Below are 26,016 nucleotides of genomic sequence, written 5' to 3'. Positions count from 1 at the left end.
AAAGGGTGGGAGGAGTGGGAAATTTTTCAGGAAGAAGCAGGCTAGTTAGAGAGGGTCTAGTCAAATAAAGCCAATATTGGAGCTCTTTTGGAAACTTTAGCTTAATGTCTCGGGGGGGCAGACACAACAGCAGGGGAAGAGAAAGGCCCTGGAGTACAACTACTTTGAGCTGCAGGTTAGAATTTCAGAAACTTTAGGTTAATGTCTCAGTGGGGAATGGTGCAGACACAAAGCACAGGGGCACAGAAAGGCACTAGAATGCAACTTTAAGCAGGTAAATGAAAAGCAGAATATAAAGTTGTAGGATCAAAACTGGAAGATCAACAACTGTAAAAGCACTGAAGCACAGATCCTGGGGCAGAAAAGCACAATACTCTATTGATTTCTGCTAGAGTTTAAGGCATAAGATTATGCAGACATTTACCAGTAACACTGTTTATGGAAAAAATGCACTAATAAATGACTAAATAAGGCTCAATCTGGCAATATTCCACAGTTCTGCCACAACTGTAAATTAAACTACTAAGACCTAACAGGGTTTAAAATTCAAACAGCTTTTACAAGTAATTCTGTTCATGGAGATAGAAGTGCAGTATTCTTCTTCTTCTTTCGGCTTTTCCCAGTTAGGGGTCGCCACAGCAGAACTCTGGTCTGCTAATGATTGGTAGTAGATTTTTACAGTGCCAAGGTGCCAGCCCGACGCCCAACCTTAAACAAAGGCATGCCCATTCACACATGTCTTTCAAATGCCACTCGACTGCAGGGAGGACATGCAGACTCCACACAGAAGGTGCTCCAGTCGATAATTGAATGGGAGAACCTCTTGCTGTGAGGCAACAACGCTAGCGCTGCACCACTGCGGCTTATATAGAAGTGCAGTATAATGTAGAAAAACAGTCTTCCCTCAACTGCGAATTAAGTTGCATGACTAAAATCCCAGAACACACTAAAAAATGCAAATGAACATGGAGAAAGGCAAAACAAGTACAAAAATTATCACCACACAGGTCGCTATTAGTGCAACTTAAACATTTTAGCAAAATTGAAATAAAACATTTTTTCTCTTTCTTTTTTGATGAAAAACATGTTATTTATGTTCATGTTTATGTTCATGGCTTTCCACACCTCTCCAAGTCTTCCATAAAAAGACCTCAGAATCAAACTCTGCACCTTGTACATGTGAGTTAAAGACCTTAACCACTATACCAACCTCTCCTGTTGTTAGGAGATTGCCATGTGCTGTTACTAGTTGTTCTGTGTTTAAGCAGAATGATATAGAAAGTACTCTGCATTTGAAATTCATATTCACTATTTTGGATCACAAGTACAGGTATTACTTCTTACCTTTTTGGTTTACTACATGTGATCATTTATTGTTAGTTGCAATCTTCCTATTTCTTTTGGTGTAATATGTATACCATGTAATACGTAGCTGATCACTTCTTTTTCCACTGTAGCATGTTTTATTTCCTTTGGTGTGATGAAACAATTTATTCATATGTAATGTAATTGTTTTCTAGATGTTTAAATTGTTGGATTATTTGAGGTATTTTAGAGTTAACCAATAATCCATGACTGTGCTTGGGTGTATCAAGATTTACCCACATTTAGTGTGGTTTGATCATGAGGGCAAAAGTTGAGTGATTAAACAAAACCAACTGTGGGTAAATCCTTATATACACAAAAACAGGCATGGATTATTGCTTTGATACAATGACATTTAAGAAAACAATTGTTTACTTTTCTAAAATAATGTCTTTATAAGTCATTTCATTCTTCTTCCGCATTGTCTTCTGTAGGCTGATGTACTGCGCATACATAAGGGACTTTATTCCCTCGCTTGCGCAGTACATCAGTGCAGTGGAGAAGCAATGGAGAAAATAAACTTTCTCTTCTGTTTTTATTTTAATGTTTAAAATGTCAGGACTTTACAAAAGGCAGTGGAGTTAAACAAGGAAAATCAGGTATGTTTTTGTTTCTTTAGTTTTGCAGAACATGACCTGTTTTTTCTTGTATTTTGCTGTCTCCCAGCATATGCCAATAGAAAGTCTGGCCATTCAATAATATTTCAGTGTCTGGACATTTTCTATTGGTATCTGCTCGATTTTAATGGGCACACTGGTTGTTCTGTCTAATCACTGTGCTCATCTTTGAATAGCAATAAGCAGTCAGTGTGTGTAATTATGTATACCAAATGTCAAACATTTTCTTTTTTCTTTTTTTCCTTTTGTGTATTTGCCCTTCACCTCTGGCTAGTGTTATATGAATAGAAAGAGGTTGTAAATGCAATACATATGACAGGTAAAGAAGGTAGGTTTGTTTCATTAAGAACATACTGTGCAACATGCTGTGTGTTGCACTAATTTTTAACATTTACTTGTATGAATGTGAAATTATAGACTACCTTATTTCTAAGTATTGTGGAGATGAACACTATAAACAGTAATTGGTAAATTATGTACAAACGCCTGAAGGATATTGGGAATAAAGCGCTACATCTGTCATATTTTATATATAGTTTCTATATTATAAATTTATGGAAGTCCAGTAAAAAGTATATTTATTTAACATTTGTTTACTGGGAAAGTCTGACTTGGAACAAAGCCAATTTTCAGTGGAGGTCTGCAGAGAAACGCTCTAGATGCATATCTTTGTTACATGGGATGAAACGAGAGCACCTGCAGGAAACCCATATGGATGCAGGAAGGACATGCAGACTCTGCACAAAAGGCACCCCCACCGAGAATCAAACCAGAGAACCTCTTGCAGTGAGGTGACAATGCAACCGCTGCACCACTGCACCATTTGAGTATTATCTCTCTCTCGCTCTCTCTCTCTCTCTCCTCTCTCTATCTCTCTCTCTCTCTCTTTCTCTCTCTCTATCTCTCTCTCTCTCTCTCTCTCTCTCTCTCTCTTACTCATCATCTTCTTTTGGCTGTTCCTGTTAGTGGTCACCACAGTGGATCACCTTTTTCCATTTCTTCCTGTCCTCTTCATCTTGCTCTGTCACACCAACCACCTTCATGTCTTCTCTCACTACATCTATAAACCTTATCTTAGGCCTTCCTCTTTTCCTGTTACCTGGTAGCTTCATCCTTAGCATCTTTTTCCCAATATACTCAGCATCCCTCCTCAGCACATGTCCAAACCAATGTAATCTTGCCTCTCTGGCTTTGTCTCCAAACCTTCCAACTTGGGCTGACCCTCTAATATACTTATTCCTAATCCTGTCCACTCCCGTCACACCCAGTGCAAATCTTAACATCTTGCTCCTGCCTTTTTGTCAACGCCACTGTCTCCAACCCATATAACATAGCTGGTCTCACTACCCTCTTGTAGACCTTCCCTTTCACTCTTACAGATACTCGTCTGTCACAAATCCCTCCTGACACTCTTCTCCACCGACCCTTCTCCACCCACTCCATCCTGCCTGTACTCTCTTCTTCACCTCTCTTCCACACTCAACGTTACTCTGAACTATTGACCCCAAGTATTTAAACTCATATATATTCATATAGTAATGAAAACAGAAATTGTACAAAACATGTAAACAGAAATTACTGAATAAAGAAGTAAAGAAATTAAGTAGAAAATTACAAAATACAATAAACTAGATAAACTGATACATGCAAGCATGTACTGAAGTGGATATATACTGTATATCACAGTGAAAGTGAAGCATATTTATCAAAGGAAAGGCTGCCAAGTAATATGTGGGAAATCATATGAATAGAGAGCAATAATTTGGTAAATGTGGGAAAGAAATAGAATAGAGAAAATCTAACAGATATGAATGTGTAGATATATATGTATATATAATCACCAGATGAAGTCTAAAAGATTATTATGTCTGTCTTATTTGATGCAGCTGGCATGTAACAGTTGCCCCTCCCAGACTTCATCCTGGTACCTCTAGCCTACCCTGTCTTAAAATATTTCTACATTCTTAACTGTTAAAAGCCAGTATCGAGACTTAGTCTTTCTACCCATCATCCTTGTGGTAAGGAAGTAATTCTAAAAATGTGCAGTAAATGTTAAGCATATTAAAAGATCAGATGTGCATAGACTTTAAGTCATACTTCATGTGTGTAGATGATGTATGATGGTCAAGCAAAGTCCACTTGCAACAAAATAAGTCTAAGGTTTTTATGCAGCACCACATATCTACAAACCATCATTGTACTATTTACTTTCTTTTTATTATGGGAGGAGGGCCCTAATGTTAGGACAGAGTGTGTGTGTTAGACAATGTACACTTTGTTGAATTTTGCATTCATCAGACATGGTCATTGCATGGTAAAAATCTTCTTCCTCCTCAAAGATGCAACAACCTCAGAGTTAATGTCATGTAAATATTTTATTGTTGAGAGAAAGTAACAGTTCAATCACTATTAGAATACAATTTTTAAAACTGAGGCATGCACTTTTACAATGCATGTACACTATTATCATGAATACTAAGAATCCATGTTGCATGCATGATAAAGGCTAATTTTTTTTTTTTTACTGACCTTATCAATCTTATTAATTCTGACTGTGCAGTCACATCACAGTGCAGCTCTAACTTAAACTTCATATTGTTGCATTTCACTGTTAATGAGTTTTAGATGAAAAGGACCACCAGTATAGTCTTAAATTTAATAACCCTCAGCATCTTACACAGATCAAAATAGAGTGACATCTTTTTTTTTTAAATAGCCACTACTCACTTAACAGATAAAATCAGATAAAATAAACATTTTGTATTACATGTACTAAAGCATTTAATATCTCCTCACTAATTCACAGCATGCCAGTGTCCCTCACCTATATCTAGGCTGTCCATATATTATAAATTCTTACAACATCAAGTTTGACTTGGAATGAGACAATTTTCAGTGGAGGCTCAGGGAGAAGTGCTCCAGGTGTATGTCTTTATAACATGGGTGGAAAATGGAGCACCCGGAAGAAACCCACACGAACATAGGGAGGATATGCAGACTCCACACAGAAGGCACCAAAATGAGAATCGAACTGGAGAACCTTTTGCTGTGAGGTGACAACCCTAACCACTGTACCACTGAGCTGTCTATATATGTATAAGGACCGCAGTTACAGCAGCAGAAAGAATGACATTTATCCCTGGTTCCCAATGGGCAGTATACAGCCAACGTCAGCCACTCCAGAGACATGTAGTTGATTTAGTCGCATACCTCTCAGCAGCCACTGATTTTTGCAAAATGTCCCTGATTTTGCCTCATAGTTTTGCCCCATGTTTTATATATCTATATAAATCACTGACTATAGTCAGTCAATAATGGCAGACATTAGAGTTTCACACTTCTTACTGTTCACAAAACGTGTTGACAAAATACATATTGTTCTAGCAACTTTTTAAGTGAATTAGTATACAATTTTAAATGTTCCTGATTTTGTGACTTTGTCCCCACATTATTCTTAGCTTTGTCTGTGATTCCTTAGCTAAGAAGTTCAAAAATGTTTTCAAGCAATAGTGAGTTGAGCCAAACAACAATAAAAATGAACTCACAGCAAGTCTGCATTGTGCATGACAGCCAGCTGCAAAAAGTCAGGTAGTCATCTGCAGAAAGCTGAGACCAACTCAACTGTAAGATGAGTATTACAAAAAAACAAATGCATCATGCATACAATAGCAAGTATTATACCCACAAAGTAGAAAAGCACATCTCTGATACATGTATATTTTTCTGAACTGCTACTTTTCTCTCTTTTTAGATCCCTCTGAAGATAAGTACCAACTGATGCTTTTGAAAGTAACTGCTGTAACAGATTATATCTACTGTGGTTGAGTTTTCCTGGGCAAACAAATTAGTTAGCTTGTGCTATAAATAATCACTCCTATCTCAAATTCTTGTTACATTTTTCTGGTTTCTTGACATATTAAACAAGAACCACTGCCAGACCTGTACCTACCTACCTATCTTGCTGAAACCATTTTTTTTATAATAAAGTGGTTTTAACATTTAACTATGGGATCCCATTTACCATTTGTCACAGAGCTGCTTCTTTTATTGGTCTGTTTTGCCCATGACCACTTCAGGAAGTCTCTCTTTCATTGTCTGTGTTATTGAGACAATGAAAGAGTAACAATCAGAACCATCTAAGGTCAGTTCTGAGTAGAGGAGAGAACACATTTTTCAAAGATGAAATCAGGGTACACCACCAAATGTTTAGTGCTTAAGAGTCATGATAAGGTATGCTGAAGGGAAAATGCTGATATCTGTAAATACTGTTTGTTTTAATGACCAACTTTTAAAAGAACCCCACATGTTCAGTATGAAGGAATACTGAAACTGTGTTGATTGAAAAGAGGCCACAGTGAACATAACTTTGGAAAGAATCTTTGTGCAGTGTTGTAAATAAACCAAAGTTTATCAACTTGCATTTACAAGACCATTTGCTAGAAAAGCGTTTGTTGAAACAGAGTAGCAGTGTATTTGTGACTGTGTTTCATTTCTGGTAAAGAGAAAAAAGTACGGATCAGTCACAACGTGCAGGGAATGTGCAGAAACAGTGTAACTCCAAATCACTCGAAGCCGATAAAATCCACAAAACACGCTTTATTGCACCAAGAAACACTAAGGTTGAGCGCTTTCATCTGTCATAATACAGATTTCATCAGAACCAATCACATAACAGCAGTACATACATTATATACCTGATTTGGCGCCAAAAATCTATTAATTGTGTTAATCTTAAAACAGCAATGTTCCCTAAAAACTATACTAGTAAAATACTATGCTAAAATACATTTTCACATACTTCTGATATACTAAAAAGTGAAAAAAATAATAATTTTATTAAATAATTTTATTAAATGCTAAAATTCTGGAATAATTTAAGTATATTAAATACATTAAATGTTGGATATATAATGGTGATGTTGGATGGATTCCTATAAACTCTGATTTTACCTGTTAACATATTCCTAAATAAACTGGTTAAAACTTTATTTATTACTGTATAAAAACTGCTCATTCTGTAACATATTCCTATAGTTAATGTATGTTGTCTTGGTATTTACTGCGTCCAAATTGTAAAAAATGTAAAGAATGTGTCCTCTTGACACATAAAACCATACTTAATATATGAAGATGTAAAAACTTATGAATATACTGTAAAATGCATATAAAGTATATAAAGAGATGTTTGAAACTAGATGGTTATTTCCTAAAATACTAGTTCAATGCTAACAAAGGTTTCAAACTAATGAAGTCATTAAGACCTGGTGGTGTAGTGGCATCTGTGCATATTTGCCATCTACTTTCTTTCCATCCCAGAAATGTCTTCCAATTTCCTCCTTTGTCCTTAACATCCACTTGATCAATAATGGAAAACCTAAACTTGTGATCTATCCCTTTTTCCTGAATGTGTCTGTATAAAGCGTTTTTGGTGTCTTCCTTTTTTATCCTGTACATATGTTCATATATTCTTCTCTTGATCTTCCTCTCCGTTTTGCCTATATAGAAGGCCGGGCACATGGTACAGGTAGCTATATACACTAGACGCTGGGAATTGCAATTACCTGTTGTGCAAAACACCTTTGTATGCATGATGTTGCCAAGTCTAATGGTATGAGTAGTGTTGATGTACATACATTGTTTGCAACATCCACATTTTCTGGTCCCTTGTATGCTCTTTTTACCTTTATTCTTCATTCCACACTCCAATATACTTTTTATATTGTTTCCAGTCTTGTACACAGTACATATCTCTGTTCCAACTATACTGCCTAGAGTGCCCGCAGAGGTAATAAGATTCCAATGCTTCTTAAGAATTTCTGTGATCAAATTTGCAAACGGATTAAATCTTATAACACAGACTTTTTTATCCCAATCCTTACTTGGATTGCTCTGTATAGTGATGGGGCTCCCTAACAATGGTTTGTATTTGAGTCCCCATTGTGCTTTTACGAAAATAGTTATATTTTCCAATAACTTCTTGGGATATCCCCTTTCTGTGAAGAGTTGAGTAATGATGTCTAGTTCGCTGTTCATGTCTTCAAGGGTAGATGACATCCTTGCTGCTCTAATGCACTGGCCCTTCACAATGTTTTTAAATATGTGTCGTGGATGGCAGCTGGTAAAATAAATGTAATCGTTAGAAAAGGTTGGCTTCCTATACAGTCTGGAAATTAATCCAGTGCCAGTATTACCTATCCACGTGTCCAGGTATGTGATGCCCTTTTTGTCATATTGGTACGTGAACCTCAAAAAAATCAGTGGTGTTGTTGAGGTATTCCAAAAAAGTTGGAATCATGTCAGTTGGTCCAGTCCAAATGATGAACACATCGTCCAAAAATCTGGTGTATAACCGTATGTATTTGTAAAAATCACATGTGAATATATGTAAATTTTCCCACTCTAGCATCACCATGTTAGCGAAAATAGGAGCACAAGATGCTCCCATGGCTACCCCTCGAGATTGTCTAAAGAATTCACCTTGATGTTCTATGTAGTTGTGTTCCAACACCAAACCCATCATGTCCATAATCAGATTAACTCTATCCCAGCTGCCTCCTAAGTATTTGCTTAAACTGCTCTGGAAATATTCAAGTCCCGAATTCACGGGAATGCTGGAGAAGAGATCTTGAACATCAATAGTTAAGAACGTCAGATTTTCATCCCACATATCCATAGTTAATTTGCTTAAAAAGTCCCAGGAATCTTTGACCAAGTGGCTGACTTTAGTATAGATGTGCTTAGTCCACTGGTCAATAATAGTTCCTATCTTAAAAGTCTTGGACTTGGATCCTGAGATGATGGGTCTGAAAGGTGGTTTAATCTGGTTCTTGTGAATCTTCGGGATTCCAACTATATGTGCCAAAACCGGATAATCAGTTCTTACGTAATCATATAATTCACTAGTAATACGTTTGTCAATTAAGTACTCTTCTATGGCATGGTCTATACGTCTATGGCCGATGTTTATCTGGTTTTGAGACACCTTTTCATAGTTTCCTGAGTCATATAAAATACTGTGAATTTCATTGTAATACTGGGTGTTGTCAAAAATCACAACCCCTCCACCCTTGTCCGGTTTCATGATTCTAATCTCGTTATTCGTAATAAGTTCTTGGAAGCACGTTCTTTCACCTGTAGTTAAATTGTCTGAAAATGCATTTCCTACATCTTTGTTGTTCCTGATGTCTTTGTATAAATGGTATATGTCGTGACTAACCATGTTCTCATATATGGCAACCTGAGGGTTCATGGTTGGTATATATGTGCTTTTTTTCACTAAGGTATTAAGGTTCCTGTTGACATGTGTCTTATTGGGATGGTCATTGAATTGAATGGCTAAATTCAACCTTCTACAGAAAAGCTTAATTTCCTTAATAAGGTCAAACAAATTAAACTTGACCGTTGGTATATACTTCATTCCTTTGCTGAAAAGGGAAATAAGGTCATTAGTAACAGGGGTGTCAGTGTAGTTATACACATTGAAACCTTGATGACTACTAATACTTGGCCCTCTATTAAGAATTGTGTCCAAAATGACTCTGTTTGCTGGCCTAGGAGTAGGGGATGACAACATGATGGGGTCCTTGTCAGGTATAGTAGTGTAGCCTGCATCTACAGCGTCCATGGTAGTGGGGCTGCCATGACACTCTAATATCTCCTTTGCTGTTTCTTTGGTGCAGGAAAGTACCGCCCCCCTTGAAAATTTTCCTCCTCATTCCTCCGCATGTATCTCTTGTTACCTCTGGAATGTGCCACCTCAAACATGCCCTCATTCTCTCTATCATATTTAGGCCAAACATATGCTCTATCGTTTCTATATGAGTCCATATCCCGATCTAATTTATGCATTTTCCTTTCATAAACATTTTTCACTTTGACTGTAGCCTGATTAAACTGGCTAGAATAACAGTCATACCATCTTTCAAACAGTTCATCCTGTATGATAGATTCATTCAAATTGTACACCTCTTCTAAAAGTAATTTAGCTTTCTGTTCATTGTATTTGATGAGGCATTTCATGTAAGTATATCCAAAATCATCAAACATAAGGTTAAAATCAGTTATTGTGCTGGAATCAATCTTGATACCTAATGGCAATTTAAAGAACCTAAGTCCTTTTGGGACTATTTTTAAAACTATACATTTCTCAAAATATGCAATATCCATCCTTACACATTTTAACTGTATCAGTTTCTTGCCCAATAGATAAATTCTAGATTTAATATCCTCTTTTTTATTTTTATTAATATTAATATTTTCTGGCGTTTCATTAAATTGCCCCTTTAAATTATGCTTTTTCATAAAATCAAATTCATCTGATACAAATTCGTTGAACATATTAAACAGCCCTGTATCTTTAGATTTAGTGTCCATTCCTTTAGTATAGGAACTTTTAGGGCTAGATAATAAATCGTTGTTAACAGTACCTTTGCTGCAATGAGATGTCTTGTTAACTACTGTAGAATATGTCCTTAAATTCTTGTTGTGCCTTTTAGGGCGTGCACCCAGTCTCTCATTATCAGCATTCATATTAACCATACTGAAATCAAAGGTAAAATCCTCCTCTAAGGATATGTTCACGGTATTGGCTACCAAGTCAATGCGTTGGTTGCTATCTGCTGCTGGCGCCTCTCCCTGACCATTGGGGATGTCGCTAGTGTAGCTACAATCCGCCGCTTCATCCAAAATGATGAATTTAGCTCTCACTAAGTCATCATTATAGTTACCATTCCGAACTGGAACAATATCTGAAGTGCCATGCTTATTAGCGTTAGCGGAGCCTCTGCTCTCCAAAACAACTGCTGTAAGCTTGTTCACCATGTCCAAAAGTTTGTTGACGTCACCTTTAAGCGACGTTACCTCCTCTCGAAGTGCCTTGTATTCATCTGGCTTCAATGAAGTGCTCGGAGAACCCTCTTCTGCCATCTGACAACTGGTAAAGAGAAAAAAGTACGGATCAGTCACAACGTGCAGGGAATGTGCAGAAACAGTGTAACTCCAAATCACTCGAAGCCGATAAAATCCACAAAACACGCTTTATTGCACCAAGAAACACTAAGGTTGAGCGCTTTCATCTGTCATAATACAGATTTCATCAGAACCAATCACATAACAGCAGTACATACATTATATACCTGATTTGGCGCCAAAAATCTATTAATTGTGTTAATCTTAAAACAGCAATGTTCCCTAAAAACTATACTAGTAAAATACTATGCTAAAATACATTTTCACATACTTCTGATATACTAAAAAGTGAAAAAAATAATAATTTTATTAAATAATTTTATTAAATGCTAAAATTCTGGAATAATTTAAGTATATTAAATACATTAAATGTTGGATATATAATGGTGATGTTGGATGGATTCCTATAAACTCTGATTTTACCTGTTAACATATTCCTATGTTGTCCTATGTACAATGTATGTACATCAACACTACTCATACCATTAGACTTGGCAACATCATGCATACAAAGGTGTTTTGCACAACAGGTAATTGCAATTCCCAGCGTCTAGTGTATATAGCTACCTATACCATGTGCCCGGCCTTCTATATAGGCAAAACGGAGAGGAAGATCAAGAGAAGAATATATGAACATATGTACAGGATAAAAAAGGAAGACACCAAAAACGCTTTATACAGACACATTCAGGAAAAAGGGATAGATCACAAGTTTAGGTTTTCCATTATTGATCAAGTGGATGTTAAGGACAGAGGAGGAAATTGGAAGACATTTCTGGGATGGAAAGAAAGTAGATGGCAAATATGCACAGATGCCACTACACCACCAGGTCTTAATGACTTCATTAGTTTGAAACCTTTGTTAGCATTGAACTAGTATTTTAGGAAATAACCATCTAGTTTCAAACATCTCTTTATATACTTTATATGCATTTTACAGTATATTCATAAGTTTTTACATCTTCATATATTAAGTATGGTTTTATGTGTCAAGAGGACACATTCTTTACATTTTTTACAATTTGGACGCAGTAAATACCAAGACAACATACATTAACTATAGGAATATGTTACAGAATGAGCAGTTTTTATACAGTAATAAATAAAGTTTTAACCAGTTTATTTAGGAATATGTTAACAGGTAAAATCAGAGTTTATAGGAATCCATCCAACATCACCATTATATATCCAACATTTAATGTATTTAATATACTTAAATTATTCCAGAATTTTAGCATTTAATAAAATTATTTAATAAAATTATTATTTTTTTCACTTTTTAGTATATCAGAAGTATGTGAAAATGTATTTTAGCATAGTATTTTACTAGTATAGTTTTTAGGGAACATTGCTGTTTTAAGATTAACACAATTAATAGATTTTTGGCGCCAAATCAGGTATATAATGTATGTACTGCTGTTATGTGATTGGTTCTGATGAAATCTGTATTATGACAGATGAAAGCGCTCAACCTTAGTGTTTCTTGGTGCAATAAAGTGTGTTTTGTGGATTTTATCGGCTTCGAGTGATTTGGAGTTACACTGTTTCTGTGTTTCATTTCTGTTACTCCCCATAATTTTTACAGGAAAGTAATTTTATGTCCATTCTTGTAAATACAACACTTTTTTTCCCCACTGCAAGTGTGATAAATTGCTGTATTGGTGAATGTAGTAGGAATAAAAATAGTTTTGTTACAAAACATGCACTTCCAAGCTACACAAAAGCAAATGCTCTCCCTGAGTTGTTCTTCCTCATCCCAGAAAGGAAAGCAGGCCTTTCTGTGTAATTCAATATTACTTCTTAGTGAAGATTACTGACAGTTAAACTGACCAGGATTATCAATTTGTGAATGACTTAAAACTGTAGCGGTCATGGTTCGCTCAGAATAGAAAAGATAATTGAGATTTTAGTGAGCTATACTATTGATCTACAAGAAAGAAATGCAGTCCCTGACTAACACATTCTCAGCCTTTAGCTGCAAATAACTGCTGTAATAAGCCAACCATCCACCTCACTGTGTAGTCCCATTAAAAAAATGTCTGAAATGGAACGCTGTGTGAAGGCTTACTTGGAAGCATTTGAAAAAGAAAGAAAATTGGGTATAACCAGAGTGGGACAAGATGTTGCCTTCACATGTAACTGGAGACTCACTAAAGGCATAATAGACCTTGAAGATGCAGATGCACTAAGCTATCAGAAACTGAAAAAGGAAATTCTGGATAGGGCTGGAGATTCACAGGTGGAATAATCATTTAAATTTCACAACTGGACATTTATTACAGACGAACTAAACAGGCCTCACTGCAAAAAAAAAAAAAAAAAAAGCTTGAAATTGTGTCTGCTGCAGGTGTTTTTCAGCAAATCATGTTCATGTATTTGTTAAAGAATAAACCTTTGACAGATAATCATGAATCTGATAGTGGATCTTGGCAAAAGACTCCAGTAATTGAGTAATAAAATAGTTCAGTGTGCAGACTGAGACAGCAGTAGCATTTGTTGTCAAACCTGAGTGCTGTGTGTGTGGTCAAACTGTAGCAAATGTAGCAAGCAGTTTGCTACAGTTAAAGAGAAAAAAATACTTTTTTTTTAACTGAAACTTGTGTGCTGTAGGACTTTGTGCAGGTATAAACTGTAGGAAACTGCTTGCTACATTTGTAGCAAACAGTTTCCTACAGTTTAAAAGACAGAAATGTGTTTCTTTTTAATCTAAAACCTGAGTGCTATAGCCCTCTCTGTGAAGTATAAACTGTAGCAACTGCTTTTTACATTTGTAGCAAGCAGTCTGCTACAGTTTAAAATACAAAAGATTTGTATCCTTTTATCTATAACCTGAGCACCATAGCACTCTGTGCAGGGTGTAAACTGTAGCAACCATGTGCTGCATTTGTAACAAACAATTTATTACAGTTTAAAAGGAATATTATTTTCTGTCTTTATTTCTTTTTTTACTAAAATGAGAAGGTAGGAGTGTCTGGGGCAGGACACAAAAATGGGGCCTGATTGGCTAGGGCAGGAGGAAGGGGTGGATTTTTTTTTTGCTCTTCACTTGAAGAGCTGAAGGGGTGGGGGACTAGTTCATGGTACCTGCACAGAGCACTAGTTGAGACAGGTATGCTTCTGTGAGACAGAAGGACCCATTGTTAAGAATATACTAAGGGAATCCATCCATAACCCCTTTTCCCATTTTTACACATGGGGTTGGGGTGCCACTCCACCAGTGACAATCATCCTGAACTAAGGTTTACACCTCCAGGTGGATAGCCCTGCCACAGTAGTTCTTCACACCATACACTTGCACACACCATACCTCTCAAGTTTTACCTCATTACAAGGAACGTACCTTATTTGGGGTCTTAAAAAGTTCATGTTCCTTGAAGTTCCTCAAAGTTCCACATTGAAAGAGTCTGTCACACATGCAGTGTTAGAGGAAGTTTTTTAAGTGAAATCCATGGTAATTAGAAATTAATCATATTAATTCATTAAAGGATCTTCTTTATAAGTAAAAACAGCATATTTTAACCATCCTATGACCTTCCTAGTTGAAGTTGTTAGTAAGCCATTAGTATGTGTTCCACATTTTGTCCATTTGTTCCACATTATGAAGGCAAGTGTTTCTCATTTCGGCGATGGAAGGTTGAGAGCTATGGCACACACACTCACACCTATGGCCAATTTAGAGTGTCCAATCCACTTACTGCATGTCTTTGGAATCTGGGAGGAAACCAGAGCACCAAGAGGAAACCCATGCGAAAACAGGGAGGACATGCAGACTCCACATACAAGGCACCCCAGCCAAGAATCAAACAGAGGAACCTCCCTACACTAAGGGAAGTACATGTGGAAATTGAGGAAGACATAGATGAATCTCATATTGAAGGAATCTGGAAAGGGGAACTTGAACCGAGTCTTAAGCTTCTCCCTGCTACACCAAATCAGAGCCGATCGGGTTCAGAAACAGGAATCTGAGGGTAAAAAAAGTGAGATAACTAATGAAGTAGGGAAAAGGAAACTACCAATACCCATTGCAGAATAACATTTCTTTAGTGAGTTATCTTTTTTTAGAGGACGAACTAGATATACAGGAAAAGCTTTTATGTCTATTATATGAAAAAAGGCCATGGTCTCCACTTAACATCAGACTACTGATGAAAATAATGTTGACTTGACTAAACTCCAGGTTTTCTAATGATTATATAGAATATAGTAGCAGTCATCCACCATATATTTTTAAAAATGTGGTAAAAGGACAGTGTGTTAGAGCAGCACGTATGTCATCAAGTAAAGATATAATGGAAAAAGAATTACAAACAATATTTAATATATTTAGTAGCAGGGGTTATCCCAACACTATGTTAAATGATGTAGTTGGATATGTTAAACGACAATGGGGCATAAAGTTTTTACCTCTGTTAGGTACATCATACATTTGCGTTAAAGGAAAAGATGTGAGGGAGTCCCCAGTAGCAATTAATAGAGTGTGTGTGATTATGTACACACCTTTTGCAAATCATATAAAGGATATATTGAATAGACATTGGGATATGATAACAATTACTGAAAGTGTAGCCATGGTTTTGGGGAAACAACCGAAATGTGTATTTAAAACTGCTCCAAATATTAAAAAATCGTTAGAGAGGGCATCATACATCGAGAACTGCAAGAATACTATTAAGGGAACTTTGAAATGTGGTTCATGTAGTCAATGTAGATATATACATGAATCAGTAAGCATTAAGTTAGAGAACATCCACAAGACATATATAAAATGCAGGGCAGGAAATTGTAATACACAACATGTAGTTTATCTTGCCACCTGCGTAGCCTGCCCAGCATTTTATATAGGAAAGACCGAGAGGAAGTTCAAAAAACGTATATACGAGCATTATTATAAGATACAGAAAAATGATATGAAGAATGCCTTATATAAACACATACACAGCAGAGGACACGATCACACATTTAAGTTTTCCATTATTGAACACATTGACCGTGCGAAGAGGAGGTAACTGGAAAGTTTACTTAGCATTACTGGAAAGCAAGTGGCAGATATTTACTGACGCCACAAGATTTCCAGGCATAAATGATAGTATCAGCTTGAAACCTTTCCTAATTTTGGAATAAACTATACATTTTGCATTTTCAAATGTAATTTCAATGCAACATAACTGTGTTTTATATTTATTTTAAATTTTTATATTTGTTTATTCTTTATTATTATGGTTAGTCATAATTAATTGCTATGTTAAATTGTATGCACATCATTGGGAATTCCATATTTATAATACATTTATATACATTATGTTTCTTAGCACTTTATAATGCATTTTATTTTATTAATCTATTAATATTTAATATTTATTAGCATGTATCATCCATGTGTATAATGTATTTTAACTTAGTCTATTTTAAAATATATAATATATTTTTAATATACATTTATCTATAGTTATTATGTAGACATTATCAGGTTATATTTAGTATTCGTGGTGCAGATAGTTAATTTTAGAAGGCATAAGCATTTATGTACTAGAATGTATCTTTAAGAAGTTAATTAGTTAATTAATTTTTTTGGTGCCAAAACTGGGTATTTAAACTATGGTAAAGCAATAACAGTTGGTTCTGATGAAGTCTGTGTGGAAACAGACGAAAGCGCTTAACCATCTGATATAATTCTCTGGTTTTTATTTGTGGAATATCTGTGCATTTTAAACAATAAATCTATCTTGTTCGAGCTGCAGCGTAATTATTCTGCTTAAGGAAACCTTCATTCTTTAGTCGGTGGATTCTAAACTCCAGGTAGGCCATGTCATTTTCAATTAGTAAACAGTACTTTTATGAATGTAATACACTAAGAACAGCTAGATAAAATATAGCAGGAGTAGAGGGGAAAACAAAAAAACAGAGCAGACCTACTTCATATTCATGCTTTTAACTAAGAAACCACCTGCTCTACAGGGTAATCAATAGCAAAGAACAGATATGAAGCCAGGTTGTACTTCCAAGGCCATTTACAACACTTATAAAAAAGTTAGCACATAGCCACATTATGGATGGACCTTTAGGAATGGATCAGATAAAAGTGTGGATTTTAGTTAGTTTTTACTGGCCTGGTGTTATAAAGAATATAGAACATTTTTATCTAACTAGTTCTGAAGACCAACAGACCAAATCCAAACAAGGGTTGAAGAATCATATGATCCCCTTACCGATCACAGATGTCCAATTTGAAACAATAATAACGGACATTGTAGGTCCACTCGTAAAACTGAGTAATGGCCATCAGTATATCCTAGTAATAACTGATTATGCAGTTACATTTCTGGAGGTAGCACCCCTATGAAGAGATACTGTTAAGGCCAAAGCAAAAAAATTTGTACTGCTTTTTTTCCAGAGTCGGAATTCCTCAAGAAAGTCTTAATGATTAAGGTACCCCATTCATGTCCAGAGTTATGGATGAACTTGTTTAATGTGAAGTAGATAAGGACATTGGTATATTATCCTCAAACAGATGGGCTAGTTGTGCGCTTTAATAAAACTTTTAAGTCTGCATTACAAATGGCTTTATCTTCTCTCTGCTGTAAGGCAAGTACCCAAAGCTTCAACTTTATTCAGCCTGTGAACTATTATACTGCAGACATCCCTGAGGCTTGCTGGATATAGCAAAAGAAATATGAGACGAGGAAAATGCCCTCTTTAAAAGTCTGATACAGCATTTTGCAGACCTAGAGGACAGGCTAAGAACTATAATGCATATAAGGAAAGAACAAGGCATGCAACACAGAGGATATAACAAGAATGCTTGTCTCATAGAGTGCAAACTGGGAGCCCACTGCTGAAAAGAAGTTCCTGGCAAAGTAACACGAACCTTTTGAAACTGTAGAAATAAAAGTAAAGTAAATTATAGTGTGATACATCCAGGCAAAAAGAATTCATAACAGTTATTCTACATAAATGTTTTGAAGCCTTGGAGAGAAACTGAAAGTTTTATAGTATGTATGTTTACAGAGCAAGTTAAGGTCTCCCGCAGCACGTCCTGAAGTCGCAATAGATAAGACATTATCAGTGTCTCAGAAACAAGTAATAGAATTTGTACTCAGGAATAAATATATATTTGTAGAGTTGCCTGGCAAAACCAGTTTAATTCAATACAACATAGAAACCAAGCCTGGTGAGAAAGTAAATTAGAAATTGCACCGAACAGCTGAATCCCAACACCATATAACTAAGAAAATAGTGCAGAAAAAGCTCAAACCTGGGCTCAGCGAAGAATCACAAAGTGAATGGAGTGTCCCAATTGTATAGACTCCATGCCTATTGCATCAAAATAACTCCAGAAAATTAAAATACATGTTTAAATTTAATTCAAATTCTATGCCCCAGTGGACAAACTGATCAAAAATTGGGTAAAGCTAAGTTTCTGTCTTCTCTAGATCTAACCAAAGGCTATTGACAAATTTCACTAAACCCAGAACCTAAGACGAAAAATGACATTTTCCACACCAGAAAGAGTCTTTCACTGCAAAATTCTGCCTTTTGGTCACAACAGAGCACCTGCAACATTGAAAAGAGTGATGGATAAAATACTTGCACCCTTTACCATATATTCTTCAGCAAATCTACCTGTTGTAGTATATTTTTGAAGACTGGGAAAGTCATCTCCCTAACTTCAAGCCATTTTAGATTCCCTGCATCTAACTCCTCTAAGTGCAAGGTAGGCATGGCAGAAGCCTGCTATTTGGGCTATGTAATAGGTTGAGGGATAGCAAACCTACTGGGCAAGAAAACTGAAGTAGGAAAAAACAAGCTCAGGCCATCCAAGGCCTGGCTAACTATTACTGTATATTTATTTGTAATTTAGCTACTACCCCCCCCCCCCCAATAGATCTGCTCAAGGGTAAGACTCCCTTGAAGGATAAGTGGACAACTGAAGCAGAACAAGCCTTTATGTAACTAAAAGATGTACTGTGTTCAGAACCAATACTAGATCCAGACTTTTCTAAGCAAATGTTTGTGCAGACATATACCTGTGAGGTAGGTTCAGGTGCAGTCTAGTCTCAGACTACAGATGAGAATGAGTGTGTCATCTATTGTATCAGTAGAAAACTCATCAATGCTGAGATGCATTATTCAGCTATTGAGAGGGAATGCTTTAAATAAAACTGGCCCTCGCCATCTTAAATTACTATTTATTGAGTTATTATTGACCACATCCCTCGATAATGGCTTTTCTTTCAGAAGGATTGCAACCCAAAATGATCCAAATGAACTTTAATCCTCTTGCCTTATAGTTTTAACATGCATCATTGTCAAGGCTGCAGTCACTTGAATGTAGATGTGTTGGCTACAGCTTATGTCCATTCCGCCAGTTCTAGAACTGGTGGCCCAATGTTAGGGGAGTTGCATAGTACGGTGACTGCTGAGCCTGGAAACACACTGTTTATTGTAATGTTGTGTCTGTTAATTTGCCTTTCCATTTGTTTTGTATTTATTGTACCCTGGGCTAAACCCAAATAAAATCTGCAGAATCTGAGTTCTACCCTAATTATCAAATAAAATAAAATAAGATAAAACAAAATAAAATAGAAGGAAAGGGCAGTGTTTCTAAGATTAAAGAAGGCAGGCAAATTTGAGAGAGTCTGATCCCCATGACAACTAATACGGAGCAGCTGCCTCCAGGAGTATATCATGGCTGGTACCTCTTGTGGGAGTCAGATTCCTCACCTCTTGGTCTATGGAGGGTTCTGAAGAGGAATCTGCAAGATATTATAAGTGAAGAACAAAGGCAGGTTGGAAGGTATCTTTGACATATAGAAAAGTGTTAGGAACTGTTGGCCTGCAAAAGGAAAAACCTTGCCTGAATGGTATAATGATTTGAAAAGACAGGTATTTGTAAGTACTATTTATTTTACTAGTCTTGGGGTAAAAAAACTGTGTAACCAGTATAAAGTAATATTGAAACTGTGTTGATTGAATAGAGACCGCATTGAACTGAACTTAGGAAAGAATATATGTGCAATGTTGTAAACAGACTGAATTTTTGGACTTACATTTACTAGAGCATTTACTTTAGGATTTGTTGAAACAGACTACGCTTGCATTTGTGATTGGGTTTCTTTTCTTTCTTTTCTGTCATCCCCCCATAATTTTGCCATAAAGTCATTTTATGCTCATTCTTCTAAATGAGTCTGGTCTTAAAACTGAAGAGCAAAGTGCTACAACATATATGTATGTATGTAGGTAATGCCTATCTCAGTCTTCCTCCAAGGTGCCGTGACCTCTGAGCAAACTAACAAGGAGGTACATAAACCTTGCTCTACAAATAAGTGAGCAAAGACACAGTTAAGAAATGGAAACTCAAGCAAGTATACTTGAGTAAATGTAACTCATGATAAAGAGATCAACAACTGAAAGTGAGCAGTTTATGCTGTTGTTGAGCTATTTTTCCATGTTTTCCTTAACGTTTATTTGAATGTCTTCCACTTTGTAAAGTACTTTCTGTTAAGGCATTGTAAAAGTTGCATTGAGTGCCAGCATCTTATATTAAGAGAAATGTGCACAATAGTTAACCATGACAGACTGTTGCACAAACACAGGATTCTGCACAGATATTCCATCGTTATAGTATTGATTGATGCTCTTCAGAAGTGGGTCACTCTGAAATACTCCAGAGTTCTTCTGGAATTTTGTAGACAATGTAGTTCTGAAGCTAGTGTGGGTTTGTGGTGTCTCCATATGTTTTTTGTCCCTGGAGTATATGATTCACATCACAGCATGGCAGAATTTTATAGTACAAGGGGACCTCCAGTGGGGACTTTGGTCTGTATTGCACTGCGACTTAGATACTCTTTGCTATGGCTGTCTCTAGAGGTGGAGATGATAGAGCTGTTGTGGTTATTATCTTCTTTTGTAATCCATGGAATTTGTTGAGTGCCAGAAAGGAATTATAGCATGTATTTTATTGTTACTTGGCACATGCTCTAATAAATATCATATCAATGCAATAATAGGGAACTCTGATGGCTGGGTGCTTGAAAGATCACTGCAGCCCATGCAACAGAAAATAGCTCACAGAATGTCCCAACCTGTTTTTCCACCTTTCTCACATGGGATATACCACATGATCTGAGAGAGTGAGGCAAATTACTTTACCCAGTATACTGGTGATTTAGCTAAACATCTCTCTGGCATGTAACATCAGGCTACACAAGACATTTACAGCCTTAGGCACACCTCATGTACACTGTGTCCAAAAGCATGCAGTACGTGGATGGAAGACTAAGTTGGCCATAGGTGTGAGTGTGTGGTGAGTGTGGGGTGTGGAAGAACTGCCATAGCAGGCTAGCCACCCAGCAGTGTAAACAATGGCTCTAGGTGATCGTCACTTCACCCCATGTGCAAAAAAGGTAAAAAGGGGTTGTGGATGGATGGATGGATGGATGGATGGATGGATGGATGGATGGATGGATGGATGGATGGATTGATGGATGGATGGATGGATGGATTGATGGATGGATGGATGGATGGGTGGGTGCATCTAGCAGTACCAGTATCCTTTGTGTCTACATTTCTACATGGGTGAAGAAGGTTAATCTTTGGGATAATCTTCACTAATTAACTGAAAGAAGGTTGTGGCCAAGTTGATCTAGCACATTTAGTGGCTGAAAAGAAACCCAAAAAATGGTGCAGTTCCAGTAGCAAGGTTAACTTCAGAAACAGGGTTGGCCTTAGGCCAACTGGACCGATTTGGCCTGATAGGACCCTGCTCCCTCAGGTGGTCCTGCACTAGACCTCCAGTGCAATTATGCCTTACATGACCCAGAGATTTGCCTGAAAGACATTACAACAAGGAGCGAGGCATTTTCCTGTTGGCATTCTTGCTCCCAAAGTAGTTACAAGTCTTGTTGGGGGAGCAGACATTTCCCATCATGCATTACACTAGTGGATAGTCCAGTATTACTAGTGCAGTTTCATGCCTCTTGTATGGCACAATGATAGCTGCTTGTGCTCTCATAGTAGTCAGTCATTGTTACTGACTGCTGACAGGGTTTTCATAGGTTAGTACTAGGCTAACTGCCCTTCTAAGCCTAGTCAGTTATCCCCTGTGAGATTCAAGCCCTGTACCTTGTATTTGTAAGGCAAACACCTTAACCTTTAGGCCATTAACCTTTAGGCCACCCTCCCAACCCTTCAACCCAAACCTTGTCAGATTAACTATTTGGTTTTGGAGTTTCACTCCAATTACTCACAGAAAATAAGACTGGTTTATGTGGAAGACTGCTAGAGGGATACTATATTTTCTTTTGCTTCTCTTGCTCATGCATGGTTTATGAATACAATTATTAGAAAAAACTGTGAGATCATCAAACTCAGAAGGCATGAAAACAAACACTAGTAAGCATAACAAAAAATAAATTAAAAATAGCAGTGTGATGTGAGGTAACTTCTGATCAGTAAGATTTGGGACACAAAGAATGCTGCCAAGTTTGCAGTATGGCAAAGAAAGGTCTGCTGCTGTCCCTGAGAAGTGAAACATGAGGTGTGTGTGTGCTGAGTGGTGGGAGACAGTGATGGACAAAGACATGAGTCACTTGGTGGAAATAGGAAAAAAAATAACATGAATAGTAGGGTTCATACAGTACTTATAAATGGTCAGTTGTGATCAGTGTAGCACCCTGGTAATCAAATGTAAAATAAAAGAAATTTACTACAGGAGTACTGCAGTTTCAGAATGGCATACAAAACGGGGACAAACAGAAACATAAAGCTAGTAAATGGTTAGATTGAAATGGGGAGACGTTTTAGGAGGAAGTGTGTCATAGCAAGCAGAGCAAACTGTTGTGACTCATTTTCTTTCCACAGCTACTTGGGTTTCATTAAGGCATTCTTATTTCTTTTCACCTGCTAAAACATGATGCTTGGTGGCTACTCTAAATTATTCCTGCATATAATCATTATTCTTACACTTGTGACCTGGGATATGGCCAGAAAGGATCTGCATCTATTAGTCCACTTACTGAGTTTGACAAATAAATAAATAAAAAGAAATGTTTAGAATAGTTTGAAGTGGAGTGGTGTGTGAACAAGGTATCTCTAAGTAAAGACCAGAGACTATTAATATTATTGTTGTTGAACTTTCAGAGGAAGTTTATGTTCTTTTGTGGAGAGCAATGTTTTTTAGGGTACTCACACTCCTTACAATTCATATACTCAACTTTGGCAAGGCTGGTGATGTCACCCACCTAGAAATACACCTCTGGGAAGATTGCAGCCCAGTAATCTGTAGTGCGTCCTGTAACTGTGTACTGCTGTAGTGTGATAAAGTAGTTAGATAGGTGTTCTATTCCCAGTCATGGCAAGTGGGTGTGTTTGTCTGACCCTGTCTGTGTAGAAAGCAATAATTTTTAGGGTACTCACACTCCTTACAATTCATATACTCAACTTTGGCAAGGTTGCTGATGTCACCCACCTAGAAATACACCTCTGGGAAGGGTGTAGCCCAGTAGTCTTTGTAGCGTGTGCCATAACTGCATACTGCTGTAGTGTGATTTAGAACTGTGATAGGGTTCCATGGCAGTTCTGTATGTTTTGTGTGTGTGTCACTGTCTGTGTAGTGGGGCAATGCATTTTAGGCTAGTCACACACAGTACATTTCAAATGGCCTACTTTGGCAATCCTGCTGATGTCATTCATTGTGAAATACACCTTTGGGGAAGTAGATCTCTAGTAATCCCTGTGGTGCATCCCATAACAGCTCCATGCTGTAGTGTGATATAGACCTCTGTTAGGGGTTCTATACCCACACATGTCAGTTGTGGATGTTTTGTGTGTGTGTCACTGTCTGTAGGGAGCAATACATTTTAGGCTGGTTACACACAGTATATTTCAAATGGCCTACTTTGGCAATCCTGCTAATGTCATTCATTGTGAAATACACCTTTGGGGAAAGAGTTATCTAGTAATCCCGGTGGTGAGTCCTGTAAAAGCTCCATTCTGTGTGTGTCACTGTCTATGTAGAGAGCAATGCATTTTAGGCTAGTTGCACTCACTACAATTTGAATGCCCTACTTTGGCAAGCCTGCTGATGTCATCCAATGTGATATACACCTTTGGGAAAGGAGTACTCCAGTGATCTTCATGGTGCGTACTATAACTGCATAGTGCTGTAGTGTAATAAACTAGTTAGGTAGGGGTTCTACTCCCAGACATGACAGGTGTGTGTGTGTGTGTGTGTGTGTGTGTTTGTAACACGTATCCTGTGTGGAAGTGGTTGTGAGTGTATGACACCCGTGGCCAATGGGGAGTGGGTTTTGCATATTTCTTATATGGTGGCCCTACTATATATCACAATGTCCACCGTACAGGGATAACAGATATGAAATAGCTGAGAGACTATGGTGCAAAGCCATACCTATACATGTGACATCAAGGCCAGGTAATCACAGTTAGCAACCCCAGTACTACCCAGAGCACACTCTCAACCCATGTCTCATACACACACACATGCTTAGGCAATAGCCAATATGTGGGTAGTACAATGCATATTGGCCACTGATAGTTGCTATGGGGTGACAGCTGTAGGCTACAGAGGTTATGGCACTCTGTCCAACATGCATGTACATGCAGGCAGTGCACCATCCCCATGTTCCCCAATGGACACCTAAAACACCTGTGGTGCCATCACATGTGACGCACAAAGGACATACCATGCCTGAAGACATGCTCTGTATGGACAGATGCCAATTTCACCAGGGAATGCCATTAGCATGCTATCAATGCAGGTGCAGGGTAAACCTGTTGCCCATTACCAGTTCCTGTCACAGGTGGGCAATACTGGCACATCTGATGATAATCTATGTTAACAACATGGGCCAGGCAGCCCAGGTACAGTTCCACATGTCACTGTACATACATTTGGGAGGTGTGCACATCCCAGATACCATCCATGTCACGGACTAAGGAACACATACATGGCAAGCAATGCACAGCATTGGCTACACACAATAGTCACTCAGGTGACTGGATATGGGATACAATACCCACCTGTGTGGGCAAATGCAGACACTACAGCCCTGAGCCACAATGCAGACCATTGTCATGTGGCCTGATGCCAAGGTATACCCATTGCCTAGCCTTGTACAGCTGTCTGGCACAGTCAACCACCACACACCCATGCAGATGTGCACCCATGAATGTCAGTACTGGCACCCTGTGTGTTTGTGTGTGTGTTATATGGTGCGTATGTTCACATCCACACTCCCTACTACCCCCATGGGCATACTGAAGCATGCTGTCTGATGTCAGACACCTCCCCATACCCTTTGCCCATACAATCCCCATATAACCCATGTGGTGCATGTGATACCTGCACAGTGATATGTTGTGGCAATCCCACTACTGATGAGTTGTAATCCTGGCCCTGCCAAGTGTCTCAATGTGTGTGCATCCCTGTGAGAGTGTGCCTGTGTTGATGCTGGCACCTGTTCAAGCGGACAGGCACGTGTACGTCACCTATCATATAGCTACCATATCCTTGTTTCAGATGTCAGTTACCATCACATATATGTTCTGAGGGCTCCCCAACAGGTAACCCATGTGGTGCATCCAGTAACTGTATAGATCTGTGATAGCGCTACATAGTCATCAGGGGTTTGATACCCTGTGCTGGTAGGTGTGTGACACAAACATGCTTAGGTTTTACTCTCCCGCCACTCCCTGACTTGTATTTGCCTCTGTTTGCCTCTCCCACTCCCTCTCTGGTGGATGTATAGACCAGACCTCCCAACCATCCTGAATTACTAATTTTTACCGAGTTTTGGGGTCCAAATGAAGGGGTGCCATGATTCCTGAGTGGCACCCATTCATTTCCGATTTTTTTTCCTTTTGTTTTTTGATTTTCATGCTCAGAGCTGATGTCATCACGTGCGTGATGATGTCAGCTCCATCAGGGCTACCAGCCAGTTGGAAATGAGCTCAAGGAGCTCATTTCCGGCTGGCCGGCTGCAAATGCGAGCGGGAAGCCAGGGACAACTGTTTGGATTTTATCGGCAGCAGTTCAGGGGAAATGGAT

The sequence above is a fragment of the Protopterus annectens genome, chromosome 1.part2 (genome assembly GCF_019279795.1).
Source record: "Protopterus annectens isolate FY-2018-M chromosome 1.part2, PAN1.0, whole genome shotgun sequence".
In the NCBI taxonomy this organism is placed as follows: domain Eukaryota; kingdom Metazoa; phylum Chordata; order Ceratodontiformes; family Protopteridae; genus Protopterus; species Protopterus annectens.
The sequence above is the reverse complement of the archived record's forward strand: the minus strand, read 5'-3'. Positions refer to the sequence as shown.